This window comes from Polistes fuscatus, unplaced genomic scaffold (genome assembly GCF_010416935.1).
Source record: "Polistes fuscatus isolate 324 unplaced genomic scaffold, CU_Pfus_HIC Scaffold6, whole genome shotgun sequence".
Classification (NCBI taxonomy): Eukaryota; Metazoa; Arthropoda; class Insecta; order Hymenoptera; family Vespidae; genus Polistes; species Polistes fuscatus.
The window spans coordinates 9,055,405-9,081,086 of NW_025113140.1; the positions used below are offsets into that span (position 1 = coordinate 9,055,405).

A 25,682-nucleotide genomic window follows, 5' to 3' on the forward strand; every position below is an offset into this window, starting at 1 on the left:
TAAGATATTCATGATAATAGTGATGATCAAAATCATAAAAGAAACCTCGAACGAATCACTTCAATGTGTTATAATATAATATAAAATTAAATATAATATTAAAATACAAGATTAATATACAAAAAAGTAAAGATAAATAATTCTGTTTTTCATACTAACATATAAAATAAGATATTCATGATAATAGTGATGATCAAAATCATAAAAGAAACCTCGAACGAATCACTTCAATGTGTTATAATATAATATCAAATTAAATATAATATTAAAATACAAGATTAGTATACAAAAAAGTAAAGATAAATAATTCTGTTTTTCATATTAATATATAAAATAAGATATTCACGATAATAGTGATGATCAAAATCATAAAAGAAACCTTTGAGTTACAAACCACCCAAAGCATTATCCTATTCCGTTCTAATGTTTTACTCAAACTCAATGTACATTAACGTGTACGCGTGTAAACTGGTAGGGAAGTCAAAGAATATGGTTAAGATTGTTCTTCATGTTACAGGATTTTAAACTGTGTCTGAAAGAGAATGAGAGATACGAAGAGAGTAGATGAGGAAGTGCCGGTGGTGAGTGAAACGGAACGATGAGAGAGACTGAAAGAGAGGGGGGTGAGAGAGGGGGGTGAGAGAGGATGCTAGGGAAGATGAGGGGGGTTTGGATCGATCCCAGCTACCACCACCACCACCACTACTACCACCACACCACTACTATCACCACCACCACAACCAACTAGAACCACCAGCACCAGCAAGCTCGTAGTCCGGGTCTTGTCAACTTTATATACTGTATTTCTCTCTCTCTCTCTCTCTCTCTTTGAATCTCTCTCTGTTTCATTTCGTTTTGTCTCTCTTCCCGAGAAAGAACGAATATTCCATGTGCGTAGTTGTCCCTCTGTCAGAACATATTACGAAATATCCCAATCATATCTCGAGCGTGAATTTTCGACCGAGCAATCTCTTTTTGTTCATCCTAATTTATCGATCCTACCGCAACCACCTCCCCCCTCCCCCCCAGCCGACCCCTTGCATGGTAATACGAACAAATTTTTAACAATAAGGTTAATAATAATCGACCGACATTCGTCCGCACACCCCCCACTCTCCTATCTTTTTTCTTTCAATTATCATCGTGGGTTGTTTTTTTATTTGCTTTTATTTCTTTAATATTCATTGAATTATTTTGTATTATCTTTCTCTCTCTTTTACAATTAACGTTTTAGACAGTTGTTTTTTTTTATTTATCATTTAACGATCTCGTTATGCATTATCGATTTGTTAGTTAATATAATGAAATATAATATAATACATTAGTTTATTTATTGTTTCGTAAGGAAGAATCTTTATCAGAGTGTATATCGATTAATTGGACACGAATCCCTTGATGTTTCATCGTTAATAGGAAAATTAATATCTCCCAACGTATCTGGAACAAGTTAGATTATCGTAGTCTATAAATTGTAGGACCTAAATAGACAACGCAAATACTAGAGTGTTCTAGAATCTTATTCATGTTCGAGACAGCAGTCAAATGATTTTAAATCTATTATATTTGTTCTAATTTCTTGAATTTACGAGACAGATTTCAGAACGAAAAGAAACTCTTGAATTGTAAGTTTGTTTAATAAATCATAATAGATTGATATATTATAGAAGAATAAACTTAAGATACAGATTAGATAATTGAAAAAGATTGTCAATTAACGTTCAAGATTCTCTTTCTCTCTCTCTCTCTCTCTCTCTTGATCGATTTATCGAACGATTCGATTAATACCGTGTAATTAATTAAATTTTGAAGTACCTTTAACCGATTAAGTTAGGCGTAAATTCAAGGATAATTGTCGAACTAATTTCAACGCCTTACCATAACAGTTGAGATTAATTATGCTCGTTATCAAAGAAACCACGAAATTAAATTCATCCTCGTAAACGTTATCTGCCTCTGTATGTGTGCCTTCTATTCTTACTTTAGATAGAAATAAAGATGTAAAATAGAAGATACGAGTAGAAGCAACCTTCCCTTTCATATTATTTCAAGTTTACTTAAACAAAAGTAAAAAAAGAAAAATTGAATGAACACGAATACCGTAACAGTCACGAAACCTAAATAATTTATACACGCGTAATTTTTAATCGTCTCATTATTTTTGTAATCGTAACGCGTTTTGTTTCCGAGTATCGTAAACATCAATTATAAAAAATTGAACATTTATTATCGTGGGTCTCTCTTTTTGCAAGGAAAACTTGAACAAAAAAAAAAGAAAAATAAAGGAAAAGAACTGGTGTGTATACTTATGTACGCACGTAAGAAGTTATACTTCTTTGCCGTACCAAAACGAACATAACCTCAATAACCTCAAAAATAACTTCAAAAAAAAACTTCAAAGAAAAAAATAACTTAAAAAAAAAACAACTGGTGTGTATACTTATGTATGCACGTAAGAAGTTATACTTCTTTGCCGTACCAAAACGAACATAACCTCAATAACCTCAAAAATAACTTCAAAAAAAACTTCAAAGAAAACAAATAACTTAAAAAAAAAATAATAATTATTATATATATAAAAAAGAATAAAAAAAAAGGAAAAGAAAATATCAAAATATAGATATCAGTCCACACTAAATATAAGAGAGATATATCGAATTATTTCACGCGTTAACAGCCATGGCGCGGTTACAGCATTAGTTCTCGCTTCGATCATTTAAGTAAAGCAGCGCTGAATACGATTAGTATTTGGATGGGTGACCCGCTTGAGAAAAAAAGGGGAAGAAGAAGAAGAGAAGACAACTTCACGCCGTAAATTTGAAATCGCTTTGTCGCGCGTCGTAAATACTGACAAACTTCATGGTGTCGTTTTTCCAGACGCTCGGAACAAAATCATTCCCCATTACATTTTCCCAAACGCGCCAAAAGAAGTATAACTTCAAATATATGTTCGCAATCAAAGTAACACGACTCTTCGCGAAAGCATATTATTTATTAATAAGGTAAATACATAAAGTTTGGTCTAATGAGAAAGGGTCTAATGAGACTAACTTCGTGAAATATTTTATCGAGGGGTTGGTTCGAGGAGAGAAAAATCGATACTATAATTATATTATTACTATTATTATTATGGGGAGGGGTTCCACACGCGTAACATCAAATGTTTTAATAAAGTAAATGATCGTCGTACCGTGACTCGTTAATGAACGAAAATAAACGAGGATGCTCTCGACCTTTTGTGCTTTTTATTCGATACATCCTCAAGTTAAAAGAAGACGGATAGATGGATAGATACTATAGAATATGAAAGAGAGAGAGAAAGAGCAACAGGTTTCCTTTCCTCATTTCACAGTATAACGTGTACTAACTGGAGAAGCCAACGATTCTATTTGACTTTACAACATAGGTCCGGTATTTCATTGACTTTAAAGTGATTCGTCAGTTTGTTACTCGGGATTTTACTGCCACGAATTCACGACAGACGAGAAATGTAAATGTTTGATGTAATCGGTGCAACCTTCGAATTGTTTCGATCATTCATTCCTTGTTTAGTTTTTCTTTTTTTTTTCATTATTATTATTTTTTTTTCTATTTTAAATTTGTTCGTTATTTTGAATTTCTTATCGTCAGTTGACACAGTCCGTTGAATTATAATCGTAGAAATGATAATAATTAACGAATCAAGAATGATTTGAACGAGAAGGAATTAATTTCGAACGCGTGGCAAATGAATGAACATCATGGTAAACTTCATTTTATTCATTCTACCTTCGCCGTTTAACAGTTTAAAGCTAATCCCTTTTTATTAGAACACACACACACATACACATATACACGTTAAACAGAAATATTGAACGAGTGTTACTCGAGAATTATTGTACGTGTACAACAACTACTCTAGTAATAGAATATCTTCAACAATGTCGAGATAATTGGTTGCTCGTTAACTTTATATTATTTCGATCAATTCGTATATTTTGTTTCTCTTTATTTCCTTTCGCGTTCATCCAGACGAAAATGTTTAACAAATTAATAGGATAACGGAATGAAAGAAAACGAGAAATCGGTTTAAGGATTTTTAATGAATGATCTTCGTTATACGCAAACTCATTTCTATCGTTTTGTTTGTTAACGTTTGTACGTGCTTGAAGAACCAAAGAGAGAGAGAGAGAGAGAGAGAGAGAGAGAGAAACATAAAGGGTGGAAAATCTTTCATAAACTCTGACACAATGCACATTGTCCTGGTTCGAATACTCTGGTCTGAACTAGCGTTCGTTTCGAAATACTAAACAATGGGTTAACAGTGAAATTGTTAACCGTTTTTTGAAAAAAAAAAGGAAAAATATATTAAAAAAAAACCTATCAAAGTGATTCCCAGAATGAAATTACGTTTCCTTTTTAGCTGGGATCAATTTTGTTTGAGAAGAAAAATATAAAAAAAAAAAAAGAGGAATAAAAATTTGCAATGTATTTGTGAACGTTAAAATGAATACGACGAAGACTGACAAATGGACCAGGTCAAATGTTTGTCTCCCCATTTCGATAGAAAATTTCGTATAATTTGAAGTATTATATTAGAACTGGTAATATCTACGATCGTAATATCAAATGTATATGGGATAGATATAATACGCGTGTTCGTTCGTCCATAGAAATGTGTAGGAAATCTTGTGGAAAATTAAGTAGGACTGTGTAACAAGATGAAAATCGTTCGACCGTGTCGGTTCTGTGACATATCGCGAGAAACCTGTCATAACTTATGCGAAATACTTTGACACAGTTTTACATTGAAATTGACGTTTTACTAACGATACGATAAGATAAGATAAAAAAGAGATGAATTAACTTCTCTGTCATATATATAGTTAATATAAGTTTCTTCGTTGTTAGAAGTGTCTTCTCAAATGTATTCGAGAGAAGAAGGAAAAATAAATCAAAAAATAATTTATCATCATTATTATCATTGAGGTATACTTCTATCGTGATAAGTTAGTTGCAATATATATAAATTAAATTGTTATTATTATACTAATATATGTATAGACACGTTATCCCAACGTAACGAATATTAATGTGAACCACAAGTGTTCGTACGTTTTCTTATATTTTTTTTCTTTTTTAATTTAACATTTTCAAAGAAAATTTTACAAAAGAAAACAATTAGCATTATGCAGTTTCGAAGTAAACTTCGTAACACGATAAACACACGAACTTTTGGCTCGGCCCCTGATATTTCTTTGGAAAACAATTTTATTACCTGTATTACATCCCCCATTTCGACAAACGAGAGATAATGTAAATCAGAAGTGAACACCCCACCTACGCGAAACGAATAATAATGAACTAAACGTGCACTTGCCAATCGATTTCACCTAACAAAACTATCAATCATCGTTCATTTTCACAATCAGAAATCTCTTAACAAAATAAAATGCAATCGAACGTATACGATTGACTAAACTAATCGAGAATAAAAAAAGAAAATAATTTCACGTAGAAAATCCGGTTCTTTTTTTTAATTGCTTTATCGAACTTTTATTCTTTTCCCTTTTTTTTTTTTTCCTACGACGTTGATCAATTGGAAAAATATCAATATTTTTATATTTCTTTTTTTACTTTTTTTTTTCCATACAACAATTCTCTCGAATTTCATTCGTTACATTATTTACTATCGTTTTTTGATTAATACTTTTACTCGTGTAGTATGAAAAATTTACGTACAACTTTGAACTAAGCCCCCATCCCCTCGCCCCTTCCTACGTTCGTAAAACTTTATTTCTGTTTTTCCCATAAATATTCACCCGAGTATCGTAAAACTTGAAAGATTTTTGAAAACGAATATCAATCGCGTAATGTAATCTTTCGTTATCCGTAATAAGTATTAATAAATAGAGTCGAATAATCGATAATAACCACCCCCCCTCCACCCGCTTCCGTAACATACGACGAAAGAAAATATAATTATTTAATATCATAATATTGTTAATATAATACGCGTATATATAATTACCGATGAAAATATTAATAAATATCAACAAGTTATGATATTATTTTTTTACGTCTACAAAATAAAAAAAAAACATGCATTTTATTAATGAGTTCAATATAATTTTATCGAGTAAAAAAAAGCAAAAATTATTATTATTTAAAAAGAAAAAAAAAAGAAAAATAAATAAATAAATACAAAAAGATGATCGAATTAATTGTCGTATCTATGAAAGAGTTGACTGACGTTGACAGAATTCAAAACCTACCCTATGGCCTTTTTGTTCGGGATACGAGTTCGAAGGTAAAAAATAAAAGTGCGACACACACACACACAGAATTCCCTTAGGGTGTTCCTCGTTGATAAGAATCTCACGAATCCAACTTATTTTGTTTCATATTCTACCCCCCTCACCCTCCTCTTCCGTCCTTCATTTTTTGATGATTTCATTCATAAACGAGAACACGTTGAATTTACTATGCCGATCTTGTTCGTTATTCGTTCGTCGATAAATAATTCTTTTTTCAATGTTTTAACACGAAAAGTGTAAGATCGGAAATAAAGAAAATAATAATTGGTTATGGTAGATTAAAAATGGTGTAACGCATATAATGGAAATTGTATTTCGTGTTTGTTTAACCGATACGTTGTGGAGGGAAAAGAGTATTAATATTCAGATTTGTAGATCTTGGATACGGATCTCTGAAATAGCGTTTTGTTTGAATATTTCGCGTGAACGTGAGCTTGTAACGAGATTAGTCTCTTGGTAAAATGGAATATATCATAGGTAAATTCGAAACATAGGCAACAGGTTCCACTAACAAACGTGCATTCTCATAAATGCCGTACTATTATCTCGGTAAAATCTTTTAGACTGTTATTAAAGTTACTTTTATCTTTATAATAATAATAATAATAAGAATTTTCTGATGCAAGTAACTAAAACACAGACACACACATACACAATACGATTTTATCTTTTCAAATAAGATTATATTTACTTTTTATTAATCACTGTTATTATTCATTCGTATTATATATTATACTGGTATATGATATTATAATAATAATAATAATGAAAAATATCTAATCTACACATCGTAATAAATTTTCGATTTAAAACCACCTGAACCTCACACGTAATTTAATACAATTTCATTGAATATTTAAACGTATCCGTTAAATGCATAAATCATTTATTATTCTTATTTTATTGTAAAGATATATTTGTTATTCATCGATAAATATTCTATTACAAAAGAATACATTTTTCATTGACAAACAGATCGTTTCTCTACAAGTATAGAACTATTCGGTCTCGAGAGGATTACATTCAATTTTAAAGATCATCCAATCTTTCCTTCTGGTCCTAAAACCCCATTCCCTTACTATTCGAGTGTATTTCTACAAGGTTGCCCATTTAAACCGTGATGTGTGCGTATTGCACGTAAGTATAAATCTAACCGTGTGTATGTGTACATGTGCGTGTGTGTTAGACGAAACGAGTAGTAGTCTGGGCTAGTTTAGTTTGCTTTTCAAAGTAAAGAAAACCTTTCTTCCTTTCTTTCTTTCTTGTGTGTGTTGAATTGGATTATTTTTCTATGCGTATGTGTATGTGTGTGTGTGTGCTAATTCATCGTAGAAGAAAAATTTATTTCGTTCCCTTTTTTTCCTAATATTACGTATACGTAATTTTCTTTCTTTTTTTTCATTTTTTCATTTATTTTCTTAGATCGATCCGTATAACAGAGGGCAAAGGTTAAACAAAAGTTATTTTCAGATCGGTGGAAATAATTAACATCAAACGATTCCGACGATGATAATGATCATGATCATAATAATAATGATAATGATGATCATGATCACGATGATGAGATAACGTTTAAACCTGCGAGTGAGAGTGAACCAAAAATAGAATTGATTGAAGGTGCGTTGAAAGATGAAAAAGACGCACACGGAGAAAGAGAGGGGCAGGGGGGAGAAGTTGGAGGAGGAAAGGGGGAAAGGGGGGGAAAGGGGGAGGAACACATATCGTCGATGACATTATGAGGAACTTTTCAAGTAAAACCCTTCCTCCCATCGATATGATACGAGCAGCGTAATTAAGCTTGAACGAAACGGATTTTATCTATAAAAACGTGACGATGCAAAGAAGCTCATGACAATATCACTCTTACAAAGACTATGTAAAGCAACGAAGCAAAGGAAGAAAAAGAGGAGAAGGAGGAGGAGGAAGAAGAAGGTTGGAAATATGGAAAGAGGACGGTGGAAATTACGTGAACAGCAGAGACGTAATTTAAAAAGAGGGGTTTGCTTTTTGCGAAGCATTTTGCTCGAAGGTAAGTTAACTTAGTACGATTTATCGCAGAGACAAGTGATTTTTTTTTACTTTTTTTTTCCTCTCTCTCCTTTAATTCTTCTTCTTTTTCTATATTTTCATTCGAAAAAGAAGAAGAAGAATGAAAGGAAGATGAAAAAAGGGAAAAAGAAATAATAATTAGTCTTATGACTTCTTTTCATGATCGAATTTAAATTAACTTCTATTATCGTCTGTACTAAATTAAAAAAAGAAAAAAAAGAAAAAAAGGTACGAGAACTTTGATCTATTTTTCTTTTAAAAAATAAAAAAGCGATTCTCGATCTCAAACGAATAAACGAAAAAGCGAGCATTCAATTATTTGTTTTTTCCCTTCTCATATCTTAGTCAAAAAAAAAAAAAATAAATAATCTAGAATTGTGTTTTATATGGTTAAAACCTTGATCTCTTTTGATCCTCCGCGGGTTCAAGAAGGATCCAATTAATTTTTCTGAAATAAAATAAGATACTACACGAAGAATTATCTAATAAAGTTCGTTCCTTGAAAAGTAATAATACTTCGAATTAAGAACTAAAGTGAAATTAACAATAATCGTTAACTGGAATCATTAGAATGTAAAAGTTTTCTAATATTTCTGTGTGCGCGTGTGAAAGCGCCTGAATATTTTGTCAGATTAGAATTGTCGGCTTAATCTACTAAGAATTTACGTTCACGAGCATACATATTTATGTTTTCATTCGGTTTTGAGATACCACGATCTATCCAGTGTCGTAGTAGGAAAAAAAATAAGAGTAAATGGAAGAACTAAAATGTGCATGTGTGTGTGTTGTGCGTGCGTGTTGACTGTCTGGCTTTGTCGTTTCGTTTTCAGTCCTTTTACACATGAATATTCAAAGTCCAAGTTATTCGTATAACCAACTAGGACAACGACGTTGATGTACAACGCCCAGGCACCCCACCCAACAACCTTTTTGCGATCTTTATTCTCTGCTACTATTTGCCAACGCTGCTTTAATCCAAAACCCAACTCAACCCAACCCAAACCCCCCCCTCTCCATCCGAAATACGTTTGTCTAGATTTTCTTCATCGTTTTTTTCATTCTCTTTGACATAATATTCATCCGATTCTTTTTTAAAAGCTTTGCGCCATAGCGGAACATGGTGTTACGGTGAATACTACAGTTTGAAATATTTTTGTTTCAACTTTAACGAAATCTTTTTTTGCGTTCTTCCCGTACAACAGCAATCACCTCTGATGTCCAGTTAAAAGGATTCTTTTGTTTTTTTTTCTTTCAACATTTCCAAAATCCCATCTATTCGAATAAGTTGATCTAACGTAAGTAGAATTGTTTTCTTTTTTCGTTTTTTTCATTAGAAACGTCGGAGACCTTTACAAAATTTTCAGGGAATATTTTCGATGTAATTATTTTAAACATATTTAAAAAAGGAGCCAACCTTTCCCCCCCCTCTCATCGCCACAATAAACAATCCAACAATAATGTTGCCAATTTATTTAGTGACGCAACCCTGACGCATTTGTTCGTTCGAAGAACTCTCCTAATAAATTCGAGTTTCAATTGTTTAACAAATCGAGAGCCCGGGGATTCGAACCCAGGATCTTTCGCATACCGAAAGAACGCTCTACCACTTGAGCCACGAAGACCTGTGTGTTGCCAAATTATTATCGATATAATTACAAATTGTTGATCTAACTAACGTTTTCCAATAAGAAACAAAAAAAAAAGAAAAAAAGGCGAGGGAAAATAATTATTTTTTAATTACTGGATTAATTGTTTACATATATATTTTGTTATCGTCGTTAAATTGCTAACGGTGTATTTGTTAACTTCTTAAAAGATACTACAATAACTTGGAACGGTCGATTAGCTCATCGATCATATTTCGCCTGACTGCGTTCTTGCTTGCTTGCTTGCTTGCTTGCTTGCTTGGTCTGCCTAGTTCATCCGCCATCTTGTCGTATAACTGTCGCCTCTAAAGATATTTTCCACGTGCATCGACGGTTTATTGATTTTCGCGGAGTAACTTCCTTTCGCAGACGCAAACCTTATCCTACATTTGCCGTTTTACCCACCATGCTTACATTATTACATTGTTCTCCATACATTTATCGATAAATTTTCAAACTAACCATCTTTCTCTTTCCCTTTCTCATTCTCTTTCTGGTTCATGCGAAATTGTTTGACATTTTCCGAAACGTTTTAGATTTTTGTTCGAAAAATAATTAGCTTATATTATGTACAAGTAAATTTCATCTAAACTTCATCGATCTATTTGAGGCAACTTTTCTAACCCCACCTCCCCACCACCCACCCCGTTCTAAATTATATTTCGATACTTTCCTAAACAAATAAAAAAAAAAAACTTAAAGAATCTAATTTGTGAGATGTCCACGTAGAAATAAATTATTATATTATTCGGAAACATTTATTATGCTCGCAGATATAATATTTCATAATCTTCAATTTATGTTTAATCACATTATCTATGAGAAATAAATTGAGTATCATTGAAAATTAATCGTTCAAATAAAAAAAGGAAAAAAGGATTGACATTAGTCGATACGAAATAATCCGAATTTTATTATAATCGTGAAAAAAGAAAGAATATCTGCCCCCGTAGTGGGTATAACAAAATAAAAAATAAAAAAAAAAGAGAAAAAGAATAAAATAAAACTCAACTCTTACCCGAAACCGATACAACGAAGTAGAAGAGGAGAGAAGGAGGAGGAAAGAGAGAGGAGTGGGGGCAAGGGAGGGAAGGGGAAGTTAGAAAAGTTGTAGTAGATTTAACGAGTTAAGTTCACCGTTGGCAAGAGTCGTAGAATAGAATGAAGGTATTAACGTTTGCCAAGTACCTCTTACTTATTGGAATGCCTATTCACGAAAGAAATAGAATTTTCAATGAAGGAAAAGTGGTGGGAAGAATATTGAGAGGAGATGGAGGAAGAGGAGGAGGAGTGGGGGAAGGGGGGGAAGGGGTCTTATAATATCCAATGATTATACTATTCGAGGATAAATTCGTTGGGAAAGTAGTTTATTTTTTTTTTCTTCTTTTTAGTTTTATTTTTAAATTCAACACGAGTTGCATTTATCAGCAATTCAAATGACGACCACCACCGCCACCACCACCACCACCCATCTATCCATCCCCTTTGAGTGATCTAACTTTTAATCGAGATTAATTAAATAATGCGCGGGATATACGTTAAGGTTAAATATATTCTCGAATAAATCAAGAAACGTAGGATAAGGGATAAGGGTGGTGGTAATAAGGGATGATGATTATGATGATGATGGTGATGATGAAAATGTTGATTAAAAAAAAAAAAAAAATCGATGTGGTCGAATATGTCAAAAGGTTTTCTCTCTCTCTCTCTCTCTTTCTCTCTCTTTATCACGATTATTATAATAATCGTGGTCGTTTTAACTTTTTTTCTTATTTTTTTTTGGAGGGTGGGTAGAGGAAAACCCAAGGGAACATCGATTTCTCGGTTATGGCAAAAAGGGACGGACGAAAGGAAGGACGAGAGAAGGGAGGGTAAAAAACGGTGTGAACATGGCTGCTAGGTGAAAGGAAAACTAGGGGGACACTTTCGTAGATTTTTGTCCTCCGATGCATGCGTTCAGAAGAAGAAAAGGAACAAAAGAAAAAAGAAAAAAGTAAAAAGAAACGACAGGACAGAGAGAGAGAGAGAGAGAGAGAGAGAGAGAGAGAGATGGAAAACCCCCCCTCGAAATTGTAACACGTTAATAGATTAGTATTGAAAACAAAACAAAACAAAAAACAAAACAATTAATAGATTAATTAATATAGTTATAGTTAACAAAATTATATAGTTAACAAAATAATTAGATTAGTTAACGTTAATAGATATTAGTATTGAAAACAAAACAAAACAAAAAACAAAACAATTAATAGATTAATTAATATAGTTATAGTTAACAAAATTATATAGTTAACAAAATAATTAATAGATTAGTTAACGTTAATAGATATTAGTATTGAAAACAAAACAAAACAAAACAAAAAACAAAACGAAACAAATTAAGAAATCAAATATCCCGTAACCCTTTAATCGTAATTAATTAATAATAACGTTTAATACAATTATCGATGAATCCACAAACGATCAGTTTTATCTGTGTTTTACCATTTATTCGTTCGAATAAAAAAAAGATTAAGAAGATGAACCGATCATATCGCAAAAGATGATCCGTAAACGGATCAACTTGAAAAGTCTATTCTATCCACCGAATCCCCTTCCCCACAACCCCCTCCCCCCTGATTCTGGTAACAAAAGTCTAACGAAACCTAGAAGCATCGTCTATTGCGATAAAAACTATCGATTACCTTTAAAAACCTGGCCTTTGGTTTTGAGTACTCGAGTTTTATATGAACCTTTCCCCTTGCTTGCCCCCGTGCCCCCTTTCCCACCCCCACCGTATAACCCGTAAAAATAGACACGTACGCGCCAATTTATATTTATTGAAAATAAATATACATATCTACGACTGTTTTATTTATTTTTATTCCTACTTTCGTTTCTTATTTATTTATCCTAAGGGCTAAGGCATCCGCGAGTGCTACAAGGGATAAAGGGTCTACGTAATATACAATGCAATGCTTTTACTGAAACTAGCTACCAACTAGAACGAATAAAACAATAGACAATGAGAGGAGAAAAAGAAGAAGAAGAAAAAGGAAAAGAAAATGAAAAGGTTGGCAACGCAAGCGTATACACACACACACAGACACACACACACAGAGAACACATATTTTCGTTGTATTGCTGAAAAAAGAATCGTTAGGTTTCTCATGAGTCGGCGTGCTGGGATTTTCCTCGAGACAACGAGGCGACACTCCTGACCCACCTGTTACTATCAACCCCCCCCTCCCGTTTCACCCTTCTACCAAGCCCTGCCCCCCTCCCTTTTCCGCTCTCTTTCTCTTCATCCATCTCTATTTTACTAACGTTCTGTGAATAGAAACCCGCTAGAGTGAAATTCCGTGACCGTCGTCGTGTAAGTTAGCAGTTTATTGTTCAACGTATTTTAAGCCACCCTGACCTTTAAGAAAAAAAAAGAATATAATAATAATAATAATAATAATAATATATATATGCGATGTTTAAAAGCACATGCAACGCGTGTTACTACGTTTAATTATACAGATTACATACATATATACGTACACATAGTCAGTTCGATCATTTATAACGTATCAGATAAGAACAACGTTATGCTAACATCAACCTAGATGATACTATCATCAACGCAACATTTTATTAACCCTCTCTCTCTCTCTCTCTCATTATTATTCTACCCCATTTACTTTCGACCCCTTACCAGCGTTATTAGGTGTGTGTGTGTGTGTGTTTTAGAAAAAATCGAGATCTTCGTTACGTATTTTTCTTCGAAAATTTCTATCATCGATAGTTTCGAATTTAAAATTTTACGTAGAAAATTTGAATATGAATTTCGTTTAGAAATGATCGTTTTTTTTCAAATGATTTATCCAATCTAATCATTGTTAGTAAAATCTAATATTATTGCAATTGATATTATGTATTACCGGTTGAATGAAAATTAATTTTAAACTTTGTTTAAAACGTTAAGTATGATTTGTTCGTTGACATTTACGGGGATTGGAAATATGATTAAAAATAATGACGATGTGTATTCTTCCGTACAATTCATTCATAAAAGATAATTATACTTATTACTTTGTATAATAATAATAATAATAATAATAATAATAATAATAATAATAATAATAATAATAATAATAATGAGAAATATGTAAATGTCGATTCCTTCCTTCGATCGATTTAATTTCATTTACTTAATGAACTTTTGTCAGTTTACTCGTGGCAGAGTCCATTGTGAAACTATAGAATATAAGAATGAATCCATTTTATTTACAACGAAATTTTCTTTCTCTCTCTATCTCTCTCTCTCGGTTGTATATTCCTGTAAAAATAATTTCAAACGTATAATCACTCAAAGATATAATACAAATTATTCAATCCAATTTTCCATCAATGTTCTCAAAAGGGTTTTTCAATTTCAAAAGCAGTATCGATCGTACGACGTTGTGAAGAAATTTTACAAAATTTCGAAACAACAACGTGCACAAATATAATAATAAAAAGAACAAAAGAAAGGATAAAAGAAAGAAGAAGAAGAAGAAGAAGAAGATATTCAGATATGATTTTAGAAAAATTTCGTCGAATTTACTTTACCCTCAACTCAAAGGTTTCTTCTCCAACGTTAAATGAAATGATCTGCAGTAGTAGATAGCTCGGTGTGACACAGGTGGTTATAACTTTTCGATCACGAATAGAACACGAACAATACTACGAGTAATAGAAACTCACGTAACTCTCGAGACAATCAATACCCCTCTCCTATAATAAAATAGTAATATCATTTATATATTATAACCAAATTAATCGAACAAAAACAAAACAAACAAACAAGCCCCGATTCGATGTATAATTACCAAAAATTAACGTCAACAATTTTCTTCGAGATAATTTTGAATTTCCTTTTAAAACAACAAAGTATTCTTTCTAATGTAATAACAATTATTATTCGTGTAACTCACCCTACATGTATATGTAACATACGATACAAATAAAAACAAAATACAAACAAAATCACACTGAAGCAGAAGAAGAAGAAGAAGAAGAAGATATTTAAAAGATTCTGAAATTAAAAAGTATGAGACAGAATTGAATCAGAAAGATAGATAGAAAGAGAAAAAATGAGAGAGAATAAGAGATGGAGGAAGAAAATAGGGAGGGAAAAGGAAGGAAGGAAGGAAGGAAGGAAAGAAGGAAAGAAAAAAAACTGTTGCGTCCTGTTGCGTCCTGTTGAATAAAGCAACCCGTTGTGTCAGCGTTTTGAGCGAGTAAAGGCGAGACACGCCTGAGCCCGGCACAAGGCCAGAACCGTCTGCCGTTGCGTCTGACCGTACCGGAGTCGCATCACTGACTGAAACTCGTTCGCTTTCTCTCTCACCTTCTCTGCTAGCTTTCTCTCTTTTAAAGGTATCTAACGCGCGCACGCGACTAACTGGTTGGTTGGTAGTGTATTAGTGTAGTAGTAGTAGTATGGTAGGTAGTACTTTCCTGGTTTCGACACATTGGCGCCACCTTGGTGCCCACTAAAGAAATCACTATGACAAACCAATCTGATGAACACCTTTTCTTTCCAAATCTATACGAATAACCAACGTATTTAATATGTTCACGTTTGATTTAGAATATGGTTTCTTCTTTTTCAAATTTATTTTTGTTAACGCACCTAAAACCTAGACCTTCGTCTAAAATGACGACTATTGTGTTATTTGTTATAATATTTGATCACTGGGTAGACGATTATTGGTACCTTTTTCTTCGATTCTAATAATAATGTAATACATTAGAATTGAATTTGGAAGGTTTTTTTCTTTTACTTCCTCATTTTCTTTTCAAATTTATTTTTAACTCACCTAAGATCTAGGACGAGTACTCTTATTTGTTATATTTGATCACTGGGTAGACGATTATTGGTACCTTTTTCTTCGATTTTAATAATAATGTAATACGTTAGAATTGAATTTGGAAAGTTTTTTCTTTTACTTCCTTATTTTCTTCTCAAATTTATTTTTAACTCACCTAAGATCTAGGACGAGTACTCTTATTTGTTATATTTGATCACTGGGTAGACGATTATTGGTACCTTTTTCTTCGATTCTAATAATAATGTAATACGTTAGAATTGAATTTGGAAAGTTTTTTCTTTTACTTCCTCATTTTCTTCTCAAATTTATTTTTAACTCACCTAAGATCTAGGACGAGTACTCTTATTTGTTATATTTGATCACTGGGTAGACGATTATTGGTACCTTTTTCTTCGATTCTAATAATAATGTAATATATACGAAATAAATTCAAAGTAACAGAAATATTTTCTAATTACATTTAATAACACTGGTTAAGTAACAAGAACCAAAAGGTATACAAATAAATTATTCACTTTTAATAGAAGGAAATCTTGAAAGCGGGATAATGATAATCTCATTAGAGATTAAGTTACCATTTTATTAAGATCTACGTAAACAGAGTAAACAAGAGAAAGATAAGTTAGTTGTTGGTGTTAAACTTTGAGTTCATTGTTAGATAATAAAGTAATGATGGGTTGGGTTGGGTTGGGGTTGGTCTGAGTTAAATGTCGGAGGTTAATTCGCGATGGTGACTTGGAGATTATATATTTTTCAACGTATTAACCAGACCGTTACTATTTTCATCGTAAGCTAGGAAGGATTGTCGACGAGACGAATAAATGGACGTTGAGTCCAAGATCCATGGAATTAAAACGTGGTCGAACGAATGAACAAACTGTACTGGACCTGGGCCTGAACTTGGGCTTGAACCTGGACCAATTATTCGTCAAACAACTGGCACGCGAAAATAATATCTTAAATATTTTAAAAAATATAAAAATCAATATTTTTCCCAAACCCTTCTTATATAATAAATTGCCTAACTTGTGTGCCACCTATCATCCCCATTTCCAGATACCACCACCCTAACGTTTTTTATTTTAACGTCCTGACAGGGACAGCCGACGTTACTTTTCTCTTCAACGACGACGACTCATTAATTACCATCAAGTATAATTAGACATTAATTGATGATAATTAATAATCACAGAACTATGTTTAATCGTAGTTATATTATAATTAAAAAATGATATCGAATAACCGTTTAATTAATTATCTCGTGAGTGATTACTATTGAAAAAATAATCTAATTAAATGATCGTTGATTCTGAAATATCATTCATTTAGTTTTAACATACTCGACCGAGAGGACTCGTTTTAAACTTTCTCTATAATTTGCAGAAGTGCTTTTAACCTCGATATATTATCTATCTATATATATATATATATATCTTCTCGTGGAATTTAAATGAAACACTTTGCAGAAGCTTGATCATTGCACGAAAGAGAAAACACGCAACGAGAATTTGTTTGTCATGAAAATTATGGGATCTAGGTATGAAATGACATCTATTTCGTACGCTCTTATCGAACAATAAACACACCCGCATGTGCAACACACCTACGCGAAATTCTCTCTCTCTCTCTCTCTCTCACACACACAGACACACACAAACGCTATCTTTTTGCCATTTGATTTATTCGACCAAATTTTCACGACGATCTCGTTATCTCGAACGATTTATTTGTCGTTCAATTGATACGCGTGTATCATTAACCGTGAACATTCCTAAATCACGAGTACAACTGATAAACAAAAAAAAGATAAAAAGAGAGAAAAAAAAGTGATTCGAGTTCGAAATTTATCGTGTTCGTTCGACCTTTTTTTCTTTATTTTTCTTTTTTTTTTTTTTAAACATAGTCCAATAATTATCGTGAAAATGGGCAAACCCTTTTCCCGATGATGAATCCCCTCCCCCCTCACTCGGAATTAGTTCGGGCCGGGTTTATTCGTAACGAACGATTATTGCTGCTGTTGCTGTGCTCTTTCGTATCGTATCGAAATACAATACATTTTCAATATCGAATCCTCTCTCTGCACACGCGTTTTCCCTTAATATTGCCAATCAACGAATAACATTCGATTTCGATAATCAATAATTTGATATTTACAAGTCGTCGATAGATTTGATTTAAATATTCGTTAGAAATATTTGAAGAAATATTCTCATTAAATTACAATCATTTGCATATGTATATATTGTTAAATATTATACAGGTACGCTCGTATATAAAATTAATGCAATAAATTGTTCCAACAGTAGAAGGAGGAAAAAAACATATGGTGTGTGTACTTATGTACGCACGTAAGAAGTTATACTTCTTTGCCGTACCAAAACGAATATAACCTCAATAACCTCAAAAATAACTTCAAAAAAAAAAACTTCAAAGAAAAGAAATAACTTAAAAGAAAAAAATAATTATTATTATGTATATATAAGAAAGAATAAAATACGCACGTAAGAAGTTATACTTCTTTGCCGTACCAAAACGAACATAACCTCAATAACCTCAAAAATAACTTCAAAAAAAAACTTCAAAGAAAAAAAATAACTTAAAAAAATAAATAATTATTATTATATATATATAAGAAAGAATAAAAAAAGAAAAAGAAAATATCAAAATATAGATATCAGTCCACACTAAATATAAGAGAGATATATTGAATTATTTCACGCGTTAACAGACATGGCACGGTGATAGTATTAGTTCCCACTTCGATCATTTAAGTAAAGCAGCGCTGAGTACGATGAGTATTTGGATGGGTGACCCGCTTGAGAAAAAAAGGGGGGAAGAAGAAAAGAAGACAACTTCATGCCGTATACTTGAAATCGCTTTGCCGCGCGTCGTAAATACCGACAAACTTCATGGTGTCGTTTTTCCAGACGCTCGGAACAAAATCCACTCCCCATTACATTTTCCCCAACGCGCCAAAAAAAGTATAACTTCAAAAATAGAATAAAAATTAACGTGATTTAATCTCTCCTCGTATAATTTATCTAATTATTGAAGAATTTTGTAGAAAAGAATAGATACCATTCGTCATTTCAGTCCGAAAAAATTGTTCTCTTGCGTAAACAAAAACAAAAAAATACAAAAAAGGGACTCGTATTTAACGATTGACTCGTTTTAGAAATGCTATTGGTGTTGGTGTTGGTGTTGCGAGTATCTGTCAAAGAATGATTCAAAGAGTTTAAACGAATGTTTCAAGGTAAATCAAACTACTATACGTGTCGTTGTAACGTAAACAACAAACAGAAAGAAAATGTACAACTAATACGTAAAAGCCGAGAGAACACGTGCGAATACACGTTTTATTATCTGACGTCAACACGATGCACGGTATTACGTGTATATATGTTAAACGTTTGTTAAAAGAAGAATAAAAATAAGAAAAAGAAAAATGATGAAAGGGTACGGTGATATGAAAAAGAATATAAAAAATAAGAAAAATATAAGAATATTAGAAAGAAGAAGAAGAACAAGAACAAGAACAAGAACAAGAATAAGAAGTAGATATCGAAGAGATATATTTTAAATTGACTTGAAGATCTCCGTTCTCATTTTTACTTTTAATACGAAAAAATGGCCTCAAGGCGTGAAACATCATCGTACTTATAAGTAGGACGTTCGCTATGATAGAGCATCGTTTCAATTACTTGTACCTTGACTGCTGCTGCTGCTGCTGTTACTGCAAAGCCTCGAACTAACGCGAAAGGGAAAAAAAAAAAGAAACGAGTGTCAAGGGTTGGTGGGGAGAATTACAAGGAAGTGGAGAAGGGGGAGTGGTAGGTAGGATGGAAAGACAGTAAAAAAAAAGAAAAAAATATATAATAATAAAAGAAAGAAAGAAATTGTAAGAGAAAGATAGACGGGGGAAACAAAAAGAAACAGGGAGGAAAAAAGAAACGGGGGTAGGAAGAAATTGGGGCCACGTATTGTTAAATACGATACAGGTATATTAATTAGTCGGCTCGTTTCTCTTTTAGCGAATGACGTTGAAGAGAATTGCTTGGGAGACTGCTGAGCAGCAACCTTCTGACTCGTTCAAAAGTGGGTAAAGTTTTGATTACACTTATGTGTGTGTTTGTGTGTGTGAGTTAGATTTGAAAAATTTAATAATTTTTTTTTTCTTTTTCTTTCCTACCGATCGAACGTATTTTTTATCACGATGCGAATGATTGATAAAACGATAACCGATAAGTGCACGTACCGTTTGTTATTTACATTTTTTATAATTTTATAATTTTGTTTCTTTTTCCTTTGTATTATTAAACTAACGTTATTGGTTTTATTCGAATTAAACACGAAGGAATTGATATTTAAGTTTAAATGAGTGATTTATATTTCGATGGTTTTCATGGGGTCTAAATTTTTGAAAAAAAAAGAGAGAGAAAGAGAGAGAGAGAGGATAAATCCAAAGGGTAATTTTTTGTTTAACGTACTAGAGAGAAACAACGAATATAAATTCATTTGGAAAAAAAAAAGATAAAAAAATAAAAAATAAAAGAAGAAAAATATTACAAGGCCGGGATAGTGAACGAAATCGAAGGACGAGTACGATAACGCGTTATCAGTGGCAACGTGCCGGCCACAGTGTCGTATATCATCTGTCATCGGCCACCGGTGTGTGTACACCACAATATCCTGCAGATTATATCGTCCCGAACGAATGTGTGTTGCATGTGTGTGTGTGTGTGTGTATCTATCCTTAACAATTCACGTATGTATGTTTTTGTGTACGTACGTATACCATTCATGTAAATCATTATTTATACGTGTGCGCATATACGATTATGTTCAATTAAATAGAGAGAAAAAAAAGAAAAAAAAAACAAAAATTGCACTAGCAAAGAAAAATTATTAGGAAAGAAAATAGAAAAAAAAGGAATATATTATATTATGCCAAGCCCTGTGGCACGCATATTGTGCGCTCGTTACAAACTCATTCTTTCAACGAAGTTATCTTATTATCTGTAATCTGTAATAATATTACGAGATAAAAAAAAAAGAAAAAAATAATAAATATTATAAAAGCGTGGAAAAATGAAAAAGAAAAAAAAAGAAGAAAGAAATTAACGTATTATTTTGACGATGATGATAATATAATTGATTTCCGATAGATAATCAATTAAAAAAAATAATAAAAAAGGATCATACATATTATTGATAATAGAATTAAAATGACTAATAAGTAATTCGTTTTTTCTTTTTTTTCGTTTTTCTTTTCCGGGAAAAAATAATGTTTCATATGTCTCTTCAAGATGAGTCAGGTCGAGGAAACTCGTTAGCCTTAATCGCAAAAAAGAAAAAAAAATAATAAAGAAGAAGAAGAGGAAGAAGAAAAAGGAAGAATGAAGATTAAAAAAATTATTTTGCATCATCCACGAAGATGTGTCTATTTCAATGTCACGCTCGTTCAAGGACGTTATTCATCGGAAACCAATCGATGATTCGTGAATGGAAACAAGTCTGGTTTTATGTTTAAGGTTTTCTTGCTTGCTTGCTTGCTTGCTTGCTCGTTCTTTATTGAAGCGTGAAAAAAAGAGTAGGTGAAAACGTGTGCTGATGCTAGTGCTGCTGCTGCTGCTGCTGCTGTTGCTGGATGATGCATAAAAAGTTTCCACTTTTAGTTTTTAATTTCGAAAATATCAGAGAGTTAGGAATTTTCTTCATTTTCCATTTTTTTTTTCTTTTTTGTTTATTATTATTCCGTACCACCCCCATTACCATCCCTTCCCCTTCCCCTTCCCCTTCCCCTTCCATTTTCGCCGCCTTCCTACATTTTACGAGGATATTTAGGTCAGCTTTCGAAGGTCCGAAGTTGAGCATTTCGTTTTCTATTTGCTGTTAAACTTTCGTTCTTTTCCCTACCCCTTCCCCGTCTCCCGTACCACTTACTATACCAATGCAAAATTTTGTATGCGGAAAAAGAAAAAAAAAAAAAGGGTAGAATTGATGTCCGAGTTCTGCTTGGGTAAAGTGCATAACAAGCAATTGCATCGGCTTATTTCGTAGCTCGTAACAATTTTCCGAATGTTACGATTCGTGTAAAGAATAAAAAAAAAAGAAAAAAAGTAATCTCGAAAGACGATTAAATGCATTTATTCATAAGAAAAGTCTGGCGAACTTTGTTACAAGTTTAATAAAATTATTATTTGAATTTATTTACGATTTGGTTTCTTTTTTTTCTTTTACTGTCAGTTTTTTTTTTTTTTTTAATGCAATTCGTCCACTTCAAGTCTTTTTTTTTCCCTCGTTCCGTTGGAAATGAAATGATTTTATTCGTGAAATAAAATTGACCCGATTGAAATTAATTTAAAAAAAAAACTGTATAACAAATAAAGTATCGCGTGCTCGCGTTTAATTTGCATATTATCAATTTTAACGCGCGCAATCGAGAAAAACAAAGAGATAATAATATTAATATAACGTAGAATCGTTATTTTCTCGTTGGATGGCGGTACTTTTAACTTCAAAGATTTACCGACAATATTCCATATCCGTGTGTTCCTATTTTACCGACTGTCGTTAATAGAATTTTCGTTTAACATCGCACACGTATTCATTTTTTCCTTTTTTTTAAACAAACATTCCCGTAATTCGTAATCGCGAATAAAATTTCATATTATATTATAAATTATCTCTTGAAGATAAAAAAAAAGTCAAAAACAAAAAAAGAAAAGAAGAAGAAGAAGAAGATAGATATAATCGTGACCTAATAAAATGATTATTAAATAAAAAAACGTTATACATTTTGAAGTGTCGATTAATTAACCAAAAAAAAACAACAAACCGTAGAACAACATTTTCTCAAACAAATTGAACGAAGATATTATAAATAATATGACCGAAGTATCACGCGAACAATCGATCCTTTTGTAATTCAGTTCATTAATTAAGATGACGGAAATAGAATACCACTTTATGAGAGAAACAAAAGAAAAGAAAAGAAAAAGGAAAAGAAAATAAGAAAAATCAGTGTGTGATTTTCCACACCTGAGAGGTGAACACACCTGAGAGATAGTAAACCAAATGCGTGACCGTCTCCTTAGAGTACTACCTAAGCTAATTGAAATTGCATTATTAAACAGGACCAGAGAAATCTGATGTGACGTAACAAGGTACAACGAAAGCTCCTAAAAGCTCTCTATTTAATTAGAACTTCTAATAAATAGTGTAGTAAACACGAAAGCGATATCGTCGACTCGTAAGTCGATTAAATTCAAAATTTATTATTTTCTAATCACACGTACACACGCACATGCACACACTTTTCCTGGCAAACGATTAATCCCCCTTTTTTCCTTATATAAAAAGATCTACCTTTTTTTGCGTCTTCTTTTTCTTATTCTTTTATCTTCGATAAGAAGTAGAAGAAGAAGAAGAAGAGAACAAAAAACAGATAATCACAGGAGGATGAAACGAAATTATCTATAAACGTAGATAAATATCACGTAGGTAGAACATCGAACACGCACGATTAAAATCAATCGATTTCATAGCCGATCCTCTCCCCCTACCCCCACCCCCTTTCGTCACTTTCCTCTTCTAGTCATCGACTTTGTAACTCAAAGTTAATCTCGGAAAGAACACTTTATGAGAAAAGTGTTCTTCCACTTCTGCCCCCGATGTCGTGTCAGTCATTTTCACAAACGGGAAGGGGAAACGATTTATTTCTAACCCTCTCCCTCTCCCTCTCTCTCTCTCTCTCTCTCAGTTACTCACTCTCTTTCTTTCACTTTGGATTTTCCCCTTTTACGACGTTAAAGCTTCACGCTCTGGCCGTTGCCACGCACGTTTGCTTTAAACAACCGTAAAGAGATCAGAAAATTTTTGTGCTGTTTGTAATAGGTCTACCTGCGGTATAAATATATAAAAGAAAGAAAAAAAATTATAAATAAAAAGTACGATGATTACTATTATTATTATTATTATTGTTATTATTATTATTATTAATATTGTTCGAACTGAAACAAATTAATAGATAATTATGATAGGTCAAGATTATTAAATGTAATCAATACTTGCGTAATAATAATAATAATAATAATAATATATCTTTTGGAGTTTTTTTTTCTACGATCAAACACGATGACAGAAATTTTTGAAATATTTCTCCCCTAAATATTCGCATCAACAGTTTTAATAATAATTTTCTAACGCAATAATAACACGTATGACAAAAATTGTTCGCATCTCGTGTTTTGTATTATATTTTTTCGTGTGTTTTTGTTTAATTCAAATTTTGACAATATATTTGCGAAGAAAAAAAACGTTTAAGATTATTTTGATCTGGACGTACGTAACATTTGAAAATTTCATTGGAAAATATTAAATACGTTTTCATACTCGGATGTTTCAATAATAAATTAATCGTTCAGAAATAAAATGCATCAGATGTGAATCGTAGAAATTTCATTGGAAAGTTCGTACGGAATTTATAACGTAAGTGGCCACTTAAAAATACGTTTTCTCTTAAAAGTCACGTATTACCCAACGTTAATCTGCGAGTTTTGAGATAAGAAGAAAATAGGATCAACTATGGGTTGGGATCTGCATGAAAACTCGACTCTCATTTGGTTCCTGGTGTCGTAGCTAACGTTTCTTTTTGCCAGTATGATAATGTAATTTCTTTCTATATTCAAAGAAAACGTATATATATGAAAAAGAGTCACACTCGTGTAATATTTGTGTCTCTGTATGTGTGTGTGTGTGTGTGTACGCGAAAGGTATATAAATTTGAATGCGAGATAAATTAGGATTATTAAAAATGCTACTATTAACTCCGAAAAAAAAAAAGATATTATACGAATTCGAAACGAAACATCCCGATCAAATTTATTTCGTAACGTGTCTCGTTGTTCCCTTCATTGAAACACTTACAAACAATTATGAATTATGTTATTCGACAAATAAATTAATTACCATGTATATTATAATTAAATATATAACTATATTTAATATAACTATTAATACTATATAAAATATATATATAAATTTAATAACTATATTAAATATAACTATAATTAAATAAACTATAATAATTAAATACTATGCAATTTTAAAATGTTCACGAACTTGTATTAAATAAAAAAGATATAACTTATGTTTGGTTTTGAATACATTTTTTTTTTCTTTTCTTTTAAATTGGTAATAAAAGATCGACGAGATTATTGAGAACGGATAATTAAAAGGATAAGATTATGTTTTGAATATCAGATGAGAAAGCTTGAAGATTTTGTTCTTTCAACTCGAACGAAGTATGAAATATATCAATGGACCTTTGTTACCATATCAATTAACGAAGAGTTCGGCCATTACAAATAGAATTTGCGAGTCAATGGCAAGGAAGAATCAAAGCCTATTCATTCCATTGAAAAATGAAAGAACGAGAGAGAGAGAGAGAGAGAGATTTGCCACTCGAATGATTTATTTAAACGTTCGTTGAACTCATATTTTCCTATCGAATAAATATGTAAAAGGTAAGAATTTAGTCGAGGAAAAAAATGAAATAATATATGCCATTGCTCTTATTGTTAGAAATGTTGCCAAGTGTAAGATTTTATTGACAATTTACATAATAATAATAATAATATTTAATGAATACAATTGAATCATGAAATAAAACAAAAATGACTAACTTAATCGGATATAATAACGAAGACAAAAGGAAAAGGAACAAGAGAATTAACATTTTCTCGACGTGATTTCAAGGAAAAAGGAGAACAATAATTATTGCTAAGAAAATTCGTTCTAATTAATGCAAATCTAATGATACCTGTTGAAATATTTATTTTTCCTAGTTACTT

General features: G+C 32.0%; 1 protein-coding gene and 1 long non-coding RNA gene across 8 annotated transcripts in view; both read right to left on the minus strand.

Annotated features, from left to right (window-relative positions):
* LOC122522906 (synaptotagmin-7) overlaps window positions 1-25,682 on the minus strand; it is a 148,593-nt gene that overhangs the window by 27,407 nt on the left and 95,504 nt on the right. The window lies entirely within an intron of this gene.
* On the minus strand, window positions 13,281-14,969 carry LOC122522907. Its single transcript, XR_006305200.1, has 3 exons — window positions 14,929-14,969; window positions 14,564-14,728; window positions 13,281-14,291 (listed from the first exon to the last, which is right to left on the minus strand). It is a non-coding gene; the product is annotated as an uncharacterized LOC122522907 (long non-coding RNA).